The sequence below is a fragment of the Lissotriton helveticus genome, chromosome 6 (genome assembly GCF_964261635.1).
Source record: "Lissotriton helveticus chromosome 6, aLisHel1.1, whole genome shotgun sequence".
NCBI classification, from domain to species: Eukaryota; Metazoa; Chordata; class Amphibia; order Caudata; family Salamandridae; genus Lissotriton; species Lissotriton helveticus.
In genome coordinates this window covers 955,639,170-955,653,283 of record NC_136067.1, presented here as the reverse complement: position 1 = coordinate 955,653,283, position 14,114 = coordinate 955,639,170, and the positions used below count along the sequence as shown (strand labels likewise).

The 14,114-nt window shown below is 48.8% G+C and overlaps 1 protein-coding gene across 6 annotated transcripts in view; it reads right to left on the bottom strand.

Annotated features, from left to right (window-relative positions):
- The window catches only part of LOC144761611 (potassium/sodium hyperpolarization-activated cyclic nucleotide-gated channel 1-like), a 1,852,618-nt gene that overhangs the window by 1,228,490 nt on the left and 610,014 nt on the right, over positions 1 to 14,114 (bottom strand). The window lies entirely within an intron of this gene.

The following is a 14,114-nucleotide window of genomic DNA, read 5'->3' as shown; positions in this document are numbered from 1 at the left end:
TACAGGTACGGACTTTCTGCTTGGCTGCAGCTCGTAAATGCTTGTTGAACCAAATGTTCTGGATACTGTCTAACATAGCTTTTTCTCCTAAATGTGCTGGACTATGTGCGGTATTGATAATGACTTGAACCATAGAATCGGGGAGAAACCATGTGGCTCTACCCTTCGTTAACCATCCTTGATCTGTCTGGACCCCTCCTTGTACAGACCATTTCTTGATTTCATCGGGAGTAGCATGTGACTGGATATCTATGACATCTTGTGTAGGGTCCTTAACTGTCATGCATGTAATCAGATCTGGAGTATGTGTCTGATTAACTGGAATGTCTGGTGTCTGTGCTGTAAGCTTGGCTGTACGGTCTGCTAAATCATTACCTTGGGAAATAATGTCTGTAACTTTCGTGTGTGCTTTGCACTTCATGATAGCAATAGATGTCGGTAAATGTATGGCATCTAACAGAGCTTGAATAAGGAGACCATGCTGAATCTTGGTTCCATGAGACGTCATAAAACCTCTTTCTTGCCAGAGCACTCCGAAGTCGTGTACAACTCCGAATGCGTAACGTGAATCTGTGTAAACATTAACTTTCAGGTTCTTAGCGTGTATACAGGCTTGTGTTAGAGCGACTAGCTCTGCTGCTTGAGCGGACAGAGTATCAATACGTTGTGTTTCAATAACTTCAGTGTCAGTAGTCACTGCATACGCGGCGACTAGTTCTCCTGTACTAGTTCTCATACATGAACCATCCACATAAAGTGTCAGGTCAGGATCTAGTAACGGAATGTCTGTCAGATCTTGTCTTGGCTTTGTCGTAATGTTAACTACTTCCACACAATCATGTGTGTCTGGATTTGAACTAACTGATGGTAACAGTGTAGCAGGATTCAGGACGTTGCAGCGTCTAATTTCTATGTGTGGCTGGAACAATGTCAATTCATAACCTGTCAAACGTGCAATCGTCAAGTGCTGAGTCTGTGTTCGGTTTAAAAGAACTTCTACTGAATGTGGTACTTGTACTGTCAGGGAATGTCCTAAAACTATGGAATCACTTTGTCTGATAGCTAGTGCTGTGGCTGCAACTGACTTCAGGCACGCAGGTAACGCCTGGGCGACTGGATCTAATGTGCTCGAAAAATAAGCACAGGGCTTGTATTGACCTGCTTGATCTTGTGTGAGAACAGATAATGCTGTACCTTCGCGTTCTGTAACGAAAAGTGTAAAAGGCTTACTGTAGTTCGGTGTAGCTAGAACTGGAGCTTGACATAGGGCTTTCTTTAACTCGTTGAAACTAAGTGTATGATCAGGTGTCCAAGGGAGGACAGTCGATACGGCTGCCTCCTGTGTCGTTAACTGTATCAGTGGCTTGGCTAGAAATGCATACTGGGGAATCCATTGTCTACAATAAGAGGTAAGGCCGATAAAAGCACGTACCTCCTTCTGGGTTCTGGGCTGGGGAAGACTCGCTATTAACTGGATACGGTCGGGTGTCAACTGCCTACCCCTCTTGGACAGCAAGTGTCCTAAGTATACCACTTGCTGGACACAGAATTGAAGCTTCGAAGGTGACACCTTGTGCCCCATCTCGGCTAGAAAATACAGAACTGTAAGTGATGCTCGCTCGCAAGCACGTTCAGAACGGGCTGTGATCAGTAGATCATCGACATACTGGAGCAGGGCAGTGTCAGTTGGCATGTGAATGTTGTCTAGTTGTCTCTTAAGTGCTTGACTGTAAATACTAGGGCTTTCTGTGAAACCTTGAGGAGCGCGTGTAAACATATAGCTCCTTCCATTTAAACAAAATCCGAAAAGAAACTGGCTGTCTGGATGAATTGGAACACTGAAAAATGCATTCTTGAGATCAATAACAGTAAAAAACATGGCTTCGGAATCAATGGCAGTCAACAGGGAAGAAATGTCTGGAACAACTGGGTACTGAGGAACAATACATTTATTAAGCTCTCGTAAATCAATCACTAATCGATATACTGGGGGTGCATTCGGATCAGTACGTTTCATAACAGGAATGATCGGAGAATTACATACATTGGAGTCAGTTTCTACAACTACTCCTTGAGCCATGAGCTCGTCAATAATTTTGGATAAGGCTGCTACAGCCTCAGGTGGCAATCTGTACTGTCTGATTCGGGGTAACACTACACCTGGTTTGAGAGTCACACGATAGGGTGTGATTTGCATGTAACCTACATCAGTTGGACCTTGCGCCCATAAATGTTGCGGAACATTAGACAATCTTGAATCAAAATCTCGTAATACATAGTGACCTTTAAAGTCACGTAGGAACAGACGTATTCCCTCTGGGGAACAACAGATAACTGCACCTAATTCTTTCAGTGTCTTAATACCTAACAGATTCTCTGGACATGACTTAGTGAGTAACAGATCAGTAGTACGGGACAATGGACCTACTTCTAGAGTAACTGGCTGAGATATTTCATTAACTATGGGTTTTCCTGAAAATCCAAGGGAAACATTTCTTGAGCCTGAGAGCGGAGCCCCTGGAACTTCGGCATGACTAATTGTGGTCCTACTTGCCCCTGTATCGATCAGAAATTTTCTGTCTTTCCCTAATACTTGACTATGAACATAGGGACCTTCTTGGTCTACAGGTATCTCGATGAGAGGCAAGCCTACCTCCCTCTCTAGGCTGTTTCATGAATATGACTGGTATTCTGGATACTCAGACTGTGCATACTGGTACATCTGCGATGTAACGTGCTGTGTTGCAGCAATAGGCTGCGGTACTGTAACTGTCGGTTGTGCATTCTGTGACTGAGGAATCTGTGAAACTTGTTCTTGTCTAGGCGGACGTGGTCTTTCTTTAGTCTTACCAGTAGCTATGTTATGTTTCAGAACTGCACACTCGTTTATAAAATGACCTGGCTGTTTACAATAATTGCAGTTCCCTTTAACGGGAGCTGCAGGATGACTGGCTTGATTCGGACCCCTCTTCTGACTGTCTTGAGGAACAGATTGTGCAACTAGCACTTTCATTTTCGTGTCTTTCATACGTTTTCTCTCGTGTTCTTGCTCTTCTCTGATTCTATTCTGGTGATACTGGAGCATCTGGAGCATCTGGGACGGGGTATTAGCTTGCCAGGTGCTTTCGACTTTCAAAACTCGATTTTTAATTTGTGGACTTGAATTCTCGACTAATTTGGTAACGAAAAGGTGAGGGTATGACTCACTACTTGTCTTGAGACCACTGTTAATACTGAAACATTTCTCGAATCTAGAATAAAAATCACTAATATCTTCTTCTTGTTTCTGTTTACAGGCTGAGATTGCATCCCAGTCTTCTTTTCTCGTTGTCAATAATCTGGGTAAAACTTGAATCAATAATTCTGGTAATTCTTTACATTTATCTCCTAGACCGGTACCTGGTACTCGTGCCTTGTCTTCAGCTTCTAGAGCTGTCCAATCGATCTTTTTCTCTCCCACCTCCCATTCTTTTTCTTTTAACTTTTCATATACCCCTGCGGGTAACAGGACCTTTAACATTTTAATGATATCTGGGTAAGTGTATTCTCCCATACGGAGCATGTCTTTTAATTCTCTATGGAACCCTGCTGGATCTTTGTCATGACAGGGAATTAATTTCTTCATTTCAAGAAGTTCCATCTTTGATATTGGAGTGTATACAAACACTCGTTGCATTACGCCACCCGCCCCTTGGACTGGGTGGACTTCTCGTAACGGATTCTGTCTGTCTATGTAGAATGATTTATTTTCTGGGGGTGAGACATGAACGAAATGCGGGTTCAGAAACGTTCTATATTTGTGGCGCTGTTCTAGAATGACACTAATTAAATCGGTACCTAGACCTCTCCATCTATACTGGAGTAACTCGTTCAGGACATCGTGTAACGGACCTGGGTCAGAATGTTGACCCTCATACAGAGTAATGAGGTGCTGAATCATATACATACCCACCAGTCGTTGCTCGGCTGGGGGCAATTTCAGAAACATTTGTGCCACTATTTCGTCTGGAAAAGTGGTAGAATCAGTAATCCATCGGACTGCTGATCGGGCTAGTTCTTGTTCATGCATAGTACTTAATTCACTGTAACCGACTCGTGATTTCAGAATGTGATCGGTAACTTGAAATACTTGTTCTAGGGAACCTTGTTCTGGTGCTGGATGATGAAAAATAGACTTGTGTTCTAGGCGTAAATGGCGATCTGGAAATCTAGATTTTCCTACATACGCTATTCTGACGGGATTCTCGTCCTCTTCTTCAGGATCAGAGATACTTTCTTTCTCGCTTACTTGTGCTGCTTTACGCTGTTCGTGTAACCTTATTATTTCTTTACGAATTTTCTTGTACATACTCTCCATGGCACCGACGGTCTTGTGCTTACCCTCGGCTATATTATCACTCCACCTTGTCAGGATTCTCATTTCGGCGGGATCTTTAGACGGATAATCTTGTTCTCTTATTAGACAATTGATCAGGAACTTTAATATCATGAGCTGGATCTCGGCTTTCCTTTGAGACATAATCTCGCCAATACTTTCTGGATCATCCCCTGTACGGATGAAACGATATATTCTGTCTAGATCTTCTTTCATATTCGGTAAGGTGACTAGATACTCGGTCACTCTCCTTACACGTACGGAATATAAAACCATATTATACTCGCCTGGGACTGGATCATAGACACATTCGCCAAGGGCTTGTCTGATTTCTGTGACAGACTTATTACTTTTAGGAGTACGCTGTGATGCTTGAGCATGTAATTCGAGTGCTGATAAACGCTTGTGTGGCGGCGGGGTTTGAGGAAGACCTCCTCCCGCGGCCCCTAAACTGGAATCGTCGACTGACATTCTTCGTCCTGGCAGAGTCGGTAATTGTAACGTGGGCTGGACTTGTATGGCGGACTGGGCCGGGGGAGCTGTTAAGGGCACCCCGGTGTCTGGAGGAGCAGGAAGTGCCTGATTTACAGGGACTGGCGGAGCGCGAACAGGATTTGCATATTCGGGGACTGTGTCGTCCAAATAGGACGAAATAAAAATATCAGCTGCGGTCTGTTTGTGACGTAGCTTGGTCGGAACTAATGGCGGCGGGAAATTACTGGATGCCTCTGGGGTCGCTTTTGGCAAACCTTCGGCAAGGAGAGGATACATACCCTTAATTAGGGCATGCCTCTGTCTGTCTGACTGTTCGGTTTTGACTTGTTCACCTATCTCGATTAATTCTCTTTCTTGGGCTCGTTCCTGGGATTCTCTACTTAACTCTGACTTTCTGACTTCCTTTTCCGTTCTTCTATGAGCTTCCTTGCGCCATAACTCGATGGCATCTTTCTGTGACTGTCTGGCTTTCTTTTTCCATAATGCTTCTTCTACTCGCATGATACATTCGGCATCCCATGTACCCGATACGGGCCATCTATACTTTTCTTCTAACTGTTTGGTATACTCTACCCATAAATCTAGATACATTATGGCGCTTATGCCATGTTTCTGATACATAAAATGACCTGGACTGTCCCTAGGCGGAACAGGAACTGCTTCCTCTAACAGACCCTTTCTAGTTTTCAACTGACGTAATCTTGAAAAGAGCGGCATTGTAAACTTAAATCGGAACACAATACAATACACGAAGAACAATAACAATTGGGAAAACAATTCAGGCATACCACGACATTGGATTTACATTTAAACAATATCATAACATAACAGTTCGAACAGAATATTACCTGAAAATACTGAAAACAGAAACAGAACAGATTTTCTCGAGAACGGAACAGACTAGAGTTACCGGATGCACTGCTGTAACAGTACGGAACATACCGGTCCCACAAAGGGACGCATCAAGACCCGTATCCACCTAGGTGAACACTTCGTTTGTGAGTCTGGGCACCACCAACCCACGGACCAGGAGTCAATTTAGATTGGTCCTGTCTAGATACTACCCCAGCAATGGTACTCACCGGGCAGCACGGAACGGAAAGCCTCGGACGGGACTGGACTGCTACGACGACGAACTTCGGACTTCGGACTTCAGTTACGGGTGGGCCTCCGGATACCTCGGACCTTGGACTCTCAGCTTGGGCTCTGGTCGGGACTCGCCGCGTTCCTCCACCGTCTCGTTCGGATGCTGGACCGCCTCCTCCGTCTCCTCCGTGGGCCTGAGGGATACTTGAAGCAGAAATATCTGCACGTGGCCGGTATGGTTCCGTCACGGCTGCAGAGGGTCAGGGGGTCGGCGTGGCTTCACCGACGCGTGGGGAAAGGGCAAGTCCCTGTTCGGGCGCCATTATGTGGTAAATAAATAAATAATACCCTATTTTTGAATGCTTAAATGAATAACAGATAGCTCAATAAATAAGAGTCAAGATTCGAGGTAGTAGGAGTTTTTGCAGGTTTATTACAGCATAAGGACAGGATCAGGACAACCTGCATAGGAAGAGCAGAATGACAGGGCCCAGCAGGACAACTGGACCCAGTAGGGGAAAAGGATGCCCAGCAGCTGCTGGGGCTAGGTCTGGGATGAGCTTGGAATGAGCGCGCTAGCATTCAATAACAAGATACAGGCATATATACATAGCGCAAACACATAGCAGTACATTGCAGTAGGCGTAACAGTGGGTGGAGTAGAAGGCGTGACGTGTAGCAGTCGCGAAAGATAACAGTAAAAGTGGGTGTAACTGGGAGTTTACATAGACATGTGATGCAAACGTAACAGAATATGTCATGAATGGGCGGAAACATAGGAGGGGGCTACCTAAGGAGCCGGGACCTCTAACCTAATGGTGCGCGAAAACGGGCAATGACGTGTTACTAGGAGAAGCTGGGGGCTACGAACTCTGTGCTAGGAGTAGAGACTAGAGTCTGGAGGGTCGGAGCGACATGTACCTAAACCCTATCTAGTATCTGATGTTTAGGGAACATGTTGATATAAACTAAGAGTCAGGAGGGGAAAAGCTAACTTGATTCTAAGACTGGACCATGCATTATTCTACACGTAGTGCGTGATGAAGAATATTAAATGACCATTAATACAGTATTTCTCTAACGTGGAGCCGAATAGGCTAGACAATGACGGAAACTATTGATGCAGTTCAGTAGCTTAGGAATGCAGAAGAGGAGGACTGAACTGATAACTGGAACTATAAACTGGAACTATAACATACTTTTGGCAGACTCAGAGGCAGAGCCAAGCTGCACCGGGCACTGCGAGGCAGGAAGTAAGTGAAAGGTCGAGGATACAGGTGGGGGCTGTATCGCTCCTCAGCGAGGCTTTCAGAAGACAGGAGCTGAATCTGTGGTCCGGGCCCTGTTGAGGCCTAGAAACGGGGACTTTATAATGGAATAACGTGCACACTGAGAAACGTGGCAACATAGCTTTACATAGGCCTGATATTCGTATTATTCACGAGGACTGGAAAATGACATATCAGAGATGGACACAACTATAATTGCGTCAGTAATCAGACATGGGGAATAACATATGCATATTGGTCATGCACACATAACATATGATGGATGAGGCGTAGGGACACAGAACATGGCGAAATTTACTTTTCCACAACCTATCCCCTCCATAACGTGAAGCAGGGCCAACTGCGTTGTGCGTGGGAGCCCCCACCCCAGGACCTTCGATAGACCGTCAAATACCCCCTCCAAAATGATCTAGGGACAGACAGTGCCAGACCGAGTGAGTAAATGTGCCCTCCTCCCTCCCACAGCGAAGACACACAGGGGAGGCAATCAGCCCTGCTCTCCACAAGTGTACCCGCGTATAGTAGACCCTGTGGAGGTATTTGAACTGGACAAGGCAGAGTCGCATAGCTATAGCCGCAACGCGCCGGGTTGCCAGGGCTTCAGTCCAGTCCTCCCCCTCCAATGTACCCATATCCTCTTCCAAATCCCCCAGGAGCTTCTGCAGTGTAGAGGAGCAATGTGTAACCAGGGATTGATATATATGGGAAATGTTCTGGTCTGTTAAATCTTCCATAAAAACCTTAGCTTCCAATGGGCTAAATTACGGCAATGTCTCTAAGCCCTCTAGTCTGGGGGACAGGGCATGCCAAAATTGGAGGTAGCAAAAGAACTGGGACCGTGGCATATTGGAACTCAGCCTGAGGTCTTAAAAGGATTTGAGCGTCAGGGCCTTCATGACATCTCCTAGAGCTGAGATGCCTATATTGTCCCACCCCCGAAACCCCTCCATAGCCACCAATTGAGGTAGTCGCCCATTGTTCCAAAGGGGGGTCTCCCGAGTCAAGGTGTTCCATCATCCCATTCGTTGCAGTGCCTGTCTCCAAATCAGGAATACCACCCTCGTAACCGCGGGCAGGGAGCCTCGCAAAGGTGCGGAGTAGAGAATTGTGTGTAGTGAATAGTGTCCCATGAGCCGCCGCTCGACAGCATACGCCGGGTCTCCTCTATCACCACACCACCACCCGTTGAGGACCAACAGATGCGAGGCTTGATAGTATGACAGAACATCAGAGGACGCCAGCCCCCCCACAGTAGGTTGACAAGAAGCATGTGCGCAGAGCTACGCGCACCTTTCCCCCCTCCCATAGGAACTACCCAAGCGATGCATTCACCTGTCGAAACCATCAGGCGAGATCTGATATGGGTGATTTTGCAGCTGATAGAGGAGCTGAGGAAGCATCACCATTTTGAAAATTGCCGATTTGCCATATAGTGATAGGGGCATACGGGACCAGGACTTAAGGTCTTCCTTTCCCTAACGGGAGCCAGATTACGCTCCCAGGAGATTGTGGGGACGTCCGACAAGGCCACCCCTAGATATTTCAGTCCCCCCACCGCCCGCTGAACCGAGGAGATCCACGTGCCCATACCCGTCTGCTCTCCCAGAAGCCATATTGTCGATTTAGGGGGCTTCATATAGAGTCCCGAGGTCTCCCCAAAATCGGCATAATGCAGAGTAACCGCGGACCGTCCTATCTATGGCTGTAAGGAAGAAGAGGACATCATCTTTCGGACAGACCCGGAGCCCATTCAAACCCCTAAACCTGTGCATATATACGCACCCATGCAGCTAGAGGCTCCATGGCTAGCGCGAATAAATATGGGGACAGGGGGCAAACCTGTTGCGTGCCCTGCCCGATGGAAAAGGTAGAGGATGGAGCCCCAGCCACCCGCACCGACGCCGTCAGATCTGTGTACAGGAGCATGAGGTAGGAGAGAAAGTGTGGTCCAAAGTTGAGTCGTCGCAACAGAGCAAAGAGATATACCCAGCTTGGGGAGTCAAACGCCCTGTCCATATCGGCCAATAATAGTGTCGCTGGTTCCCCCAACTGCCGTTTAGTCACTATCCCCACATGCGCTACCCTAATATTGTGCCTGGTCGCCCTCTGAGGCATAAATCCAGCCTGGTCCGGATGCACCAGGGTGGAAATGTGAGGCAAGAGGCGTTGGCCAAGGCCTTGGCCAAGACCTTTGCCTCCACATTTAAGAGAGAATTACGATGGTAAGAAGCATGCTGCTCTGGTGGCCTACCCGGTTTATGAAACACCACCACCTCCGCATGTCCCCAATCTGGAGGGAGCGAGCCTCGCTCCCGAGATTTCTCTATTATAGGGCAAAAAAGAGGGGCCAACTGCACCAAGTAGTGTCGAAAGAATTAACTGGTGAACCCGTTGGGTCCCGGCGCCTTCCCGCGGTTAAGATCCCCCAATGCCATTCCCAGCTCTTCGTCCATCAGTGATAGCTCCAGCTGATCCCTCACCTCATCTGACACTGTTTTGGGTGGTAGGTCAGTGATAAATTTGTCTATAACAGCAGGCAAAAGGCATTCCCTGGGCGCGTATAGGGCTGCGTAATACGTGGCGAAGCTTTCTGCAATGGCCGGGGGGTCCGTAATTGGTTCTCCCACCTGGTCCAACACACCCGGCAGAGCCTGGGAATGGAAGGTTCCCTGGCATAGTCGATCCAACATCTTGCCGGACTTATCTCCCCACTGATACACCCTGCTGCGTGTCGGGCTTCTTCCATCATTATGGCCGCATAGCTCTATTGGGCCATCAATAGTTGCCTCCAAAGTTGGCCCCCTCCTGCTTCGCGGCTCCTGCATTCAAGGGCTTCCATTTCTAATTCCGTCCGCTGTAACCCCTCCCTGTGTTTCCTACGTGCTGCAGCGCACCAAGAAATACACCCCACTCAGAGTGGGCTTCAAAGCCTCCCACAAGGTCTCAGCACTGGAGACGGACCCCGCATTGGTTGTTAAGTAATGATCAATGGCGTCGCTCATGTGCTCTTTGTACTCATCGATCTGCAGATGCCACACTGAAAGGTGCCACCTGAAAGGTTGTCGTCCCCGCCCAATCTGGAGCATGAGGGCTATCGGGGAATGGTCAGAGAGGCCCCGGGGCAGGATCTCTGCCGACACCACCCTACCAACTGCCGCCCTAGGAACAAAAAGATGGTCAAGTCTAGAATACAAGTCATGGACCGCAGATACGTAGGTGAATTCCTGGCGATCGCCATTAAGGCGCCACCATACATCAATCCAGTCAAGACCTGTCACTAAGGAATTCAAACTCGTGGTGCGTCTACTCTCTAGTCCACCCCCGGTCCGCAATCGATCCCTGGTCAGCCACATGATGTCATTCCAGACTCCCCCAACTACGGATAGGGTATCCGGCATGTCTGCCCATAGAGTCATCAACTGCTCCACTAGATTCCACTGCAGGGGGGGAGGTGCATAGACACTGCCCAGCACCTGGGGGAATAATTAAGACCCCTGTGTGTCTGACCACTGTCTATCATGGGTATAGGAAACCCTGCGGTGTATCAGAATCGTGAGCCCCTTGTAAAGCCAGAGTGGAATACCTTCTGAAAGCCAAATAGCTGAAGGCAGAGTGCCTTCGTACCCATGAGGTGCGTTTCCTGTAGCATAAGTATATCGTCCCCAGCACGCTTAGCGTAATGGAGCAGGGCCCCGCATTTAATTTTATCCAGGGCACCGCAGACCTTCCAGCTAATAATACGGAGGGTGTCTGAGGTCATCTGGTCCCCTCTGGGTGTACTAGCCATCTGGACGGACAACTATAACCATAGCAATTGTGGGGACATTTCGATACAGAGGGGAAAAGCGGTGGACCAGCAGCGACTGTATGATCTGAAAACAGAAACACCCCCCACCCTATACCTCAAGAACATTGAAGCATCAGTCGCGGTGGGGCTAGACCCGGATCCCCAACGGGGGACCAGAGTCCGCTCCAACCAATGGAACCCCAAAATTCAACCCCTAACCCCTGGGCATCTCCCCCGCCGGAAGGGCCCAGCAGAGAAACCGGCCCATGTCCCAGTCTCCTCCAACTAGCATTCGACAGTTCAGCAGTTTTAGGACTCTGCAGCTGCTCGTGGACCCATACCTCAGTCTGACGATCTCTGATGCCCAGGCACATAACCTCCTCTAGAGGGCGCCTACAGGACTGGGTGCGACCCTGTGACGTGACCGTCTGTTACCCTTCAGTTGTCCCCGGGGTCCTCTCTGGGCCATCTCACTCGATGAGGAATCAGATTCTCTCCCAGGTGGCGTGTGAACCCTCATCCGCACTGTCTCATCTGTCCATTTGAACACCTCCTCCGGAGTGTCGAAAAAGTGCGTGCGGGAGCAGTACACCACCTGGAGACGGGCAGGAGAGCATAGGGAAGCTTAAGGTCCCTCAGGCGGATTTTCGCTGCCATGAATGATTGTCGCTGTTGTTGCACTAGACACGTGTATTCAGGAAAGATGAGGATACACAAATTGTCGTAGAGTAGGGGCTCTTTGGCCCCGGCCTGTTTCAAAATAGTGTCTCGATCGTGATAGTTCAAGCGTTTTGCAATAACTGCCCTCAGGTGAGCTCCTGGCGGAGGCTTTTGTATGAGTGCCCTGTGAGCCCGCTCAACAACAAAGCAGCGGGATAGGGCCTCTGGGGGAAGCCAACTCTCTAGCAACTGCGTAAGGAAGCATTCCATATTGCCCCCCTCGCAGACCTCCGGGAACCCCACGAATCTGAGGTTATTGCGTCGGGCCCGCCCCTCGGCATCTTCCGCCCGTAAGGTAAGCCCCTTCTGCATGTTTTCCATGGCCGCAACTTTGATCTTTTGGGAGTCAACATCGTCTTCCACTCCAGAGATACGAGTCTCAGCTTCGGTGATGCGTGACACTGCGTTGCGCCAATTTTGCCCCAGCAGCATGACATCAGAGCCAACCGCCCCTATTTTTGCCCCTATGTCTCTGGATTGAGTGATGGCCGCCATGAGTGCCGCGTTGTCGGGTATCGTCCCTGACTGTCCTCCGGTCGACCCGGCTGCTACCCCCGCACCGGTGTACTTGTCAATGGGGCCTTGCTTAGTTGAGCCGCCACAACCTTTGTCGCGCGTCATGGCCACCCACGGGACTCATCACATGGGCCAAAGGAGATCAGATGGGGGAGCAGGAACAACAGCCGTTCAACGGTGGGCACCCGCGGCCCGACCAACCACCGCCTGGGAGACGATGATGCACCGCCCTACGACCAGGGCCAACAAGTGATCAGGTAGTCTGTGCCACTTTAGGCCCAACCAGTGTCCCCAGCAGCCCCTGTGCAGCCTGATCAACTGCCGAATCTACTGCACCCTAGGAACACTAGCGGATTCCCTCCTTATGCCCGCGGCACCTCAAATTTCCCGGCTGCACACCCCCCCAGCGTGCTCTGGATAACACCGATCTCACAGTCTCTGGTAGCACTCCGAGGCCCGATTGACCGTGATGGGAGTGCTCCTCGTGGCCTGGGGTGATGAGGCGGATCCGCACCCATGGGGGCCCCAGATAAGCCTATGGACCCTCAGTTGAGTCCTGCTGTCGTCCTCCACGATGCAACAATGCCGCTGAATGCCCGCTCGTTAGTGCAACCTTTTTTTTAAAATCAAGGCCTTCTCCCACCTAGCTAGAGGGGAGGATAGGCCAGACGACCTTGAAATGTAAATAGCTTGTACCAGGCTGCGGAATCAAGACTTATGTTCTGTACCCCCATTGTATTACGACACCTACCAGTGTTTTTTCATGGTAGGCCCGGCAACATACATAATGTAACTTTATGCTTGTTAAAGTCAGTCTCTCGTCAGCCATCATAGGCGGCTGGTCAGATTGGACTTCACTGCAGTGTATTGTATGAATAAACTAGTTTGCTTGTATTCTCTACTGCGTCATCGACTCTTCATTCTTGGAAGGCTAGAGGAGGTCGGGAGTGACCCGGCTGACCCTAATCGGGTCACTTCATTCAGTTGGCGCCCGAGCACGGACTCCACCAGGTGACCCATCTGGCCTGTAGTCGGGTTGTAGAGGTCGGGTTGTGTCTGGTCAGATGGGCGGATCAGGTATCCCCAAATGATCGGGCTTGGCTCTTGCAGCTTCCCGTCTTTCTGATTGGGCAGCTCCTCGTCTAGTGGTCACCTTGGCTGGGGTCCTGAAAATTCAAAACCCTTGGACCTGACCTTTTGGTATAAAGTGTCGGCAGTGGAGAATAATCTTGTTTGACCTGTGTGCACCGGGTGAGTTCATCTTGAATTTTTGGTAAGTGCGGCGCCATCGTGGTTAATTTGGTATGTCCGCGGACCATTGTGTTACAGAGTGTTTTTGAACGTTCTGCCGGGACAATTGTTGAATTCGGTTTATTCTTGAAAAGGCCTGGGGCTAGAATCTATCTTGTCTTGGTACAGTCTGAGGACTGACTTGTTTTGACACAGTCTACAGACTGTTCTTGAGAGATCTTTGTTTATGTGTGTTTTATTGTGTGTGCGCATGTTGATTGAGTGAATACGTAAATGTGCCTGATGCTAGGATGTCTTGGTGTTTGGGGTGCCGATGCTGCTCTGTGGAACATCGCCTGGAGGAGCGGCAGCCTGCGCCTCCGGAAGGCACTCCGAATTTTGATATGTATGTGAAGCACGGTATTGGCCCTATTTTGTTTCGTACATTGTAGCACAAGTATACGAATGACAATACTGTGCTTCAATGGCCACAGGATGGTATTTTTAATGAACACAAATTTAATTATTTACAGGATAAATTATTTGCTAGAAGAAGTAGGCAGTCAATGTTTTGATACTCTGCCGGTATGGCAGAAGGAAGCTAAGCAGAGACATA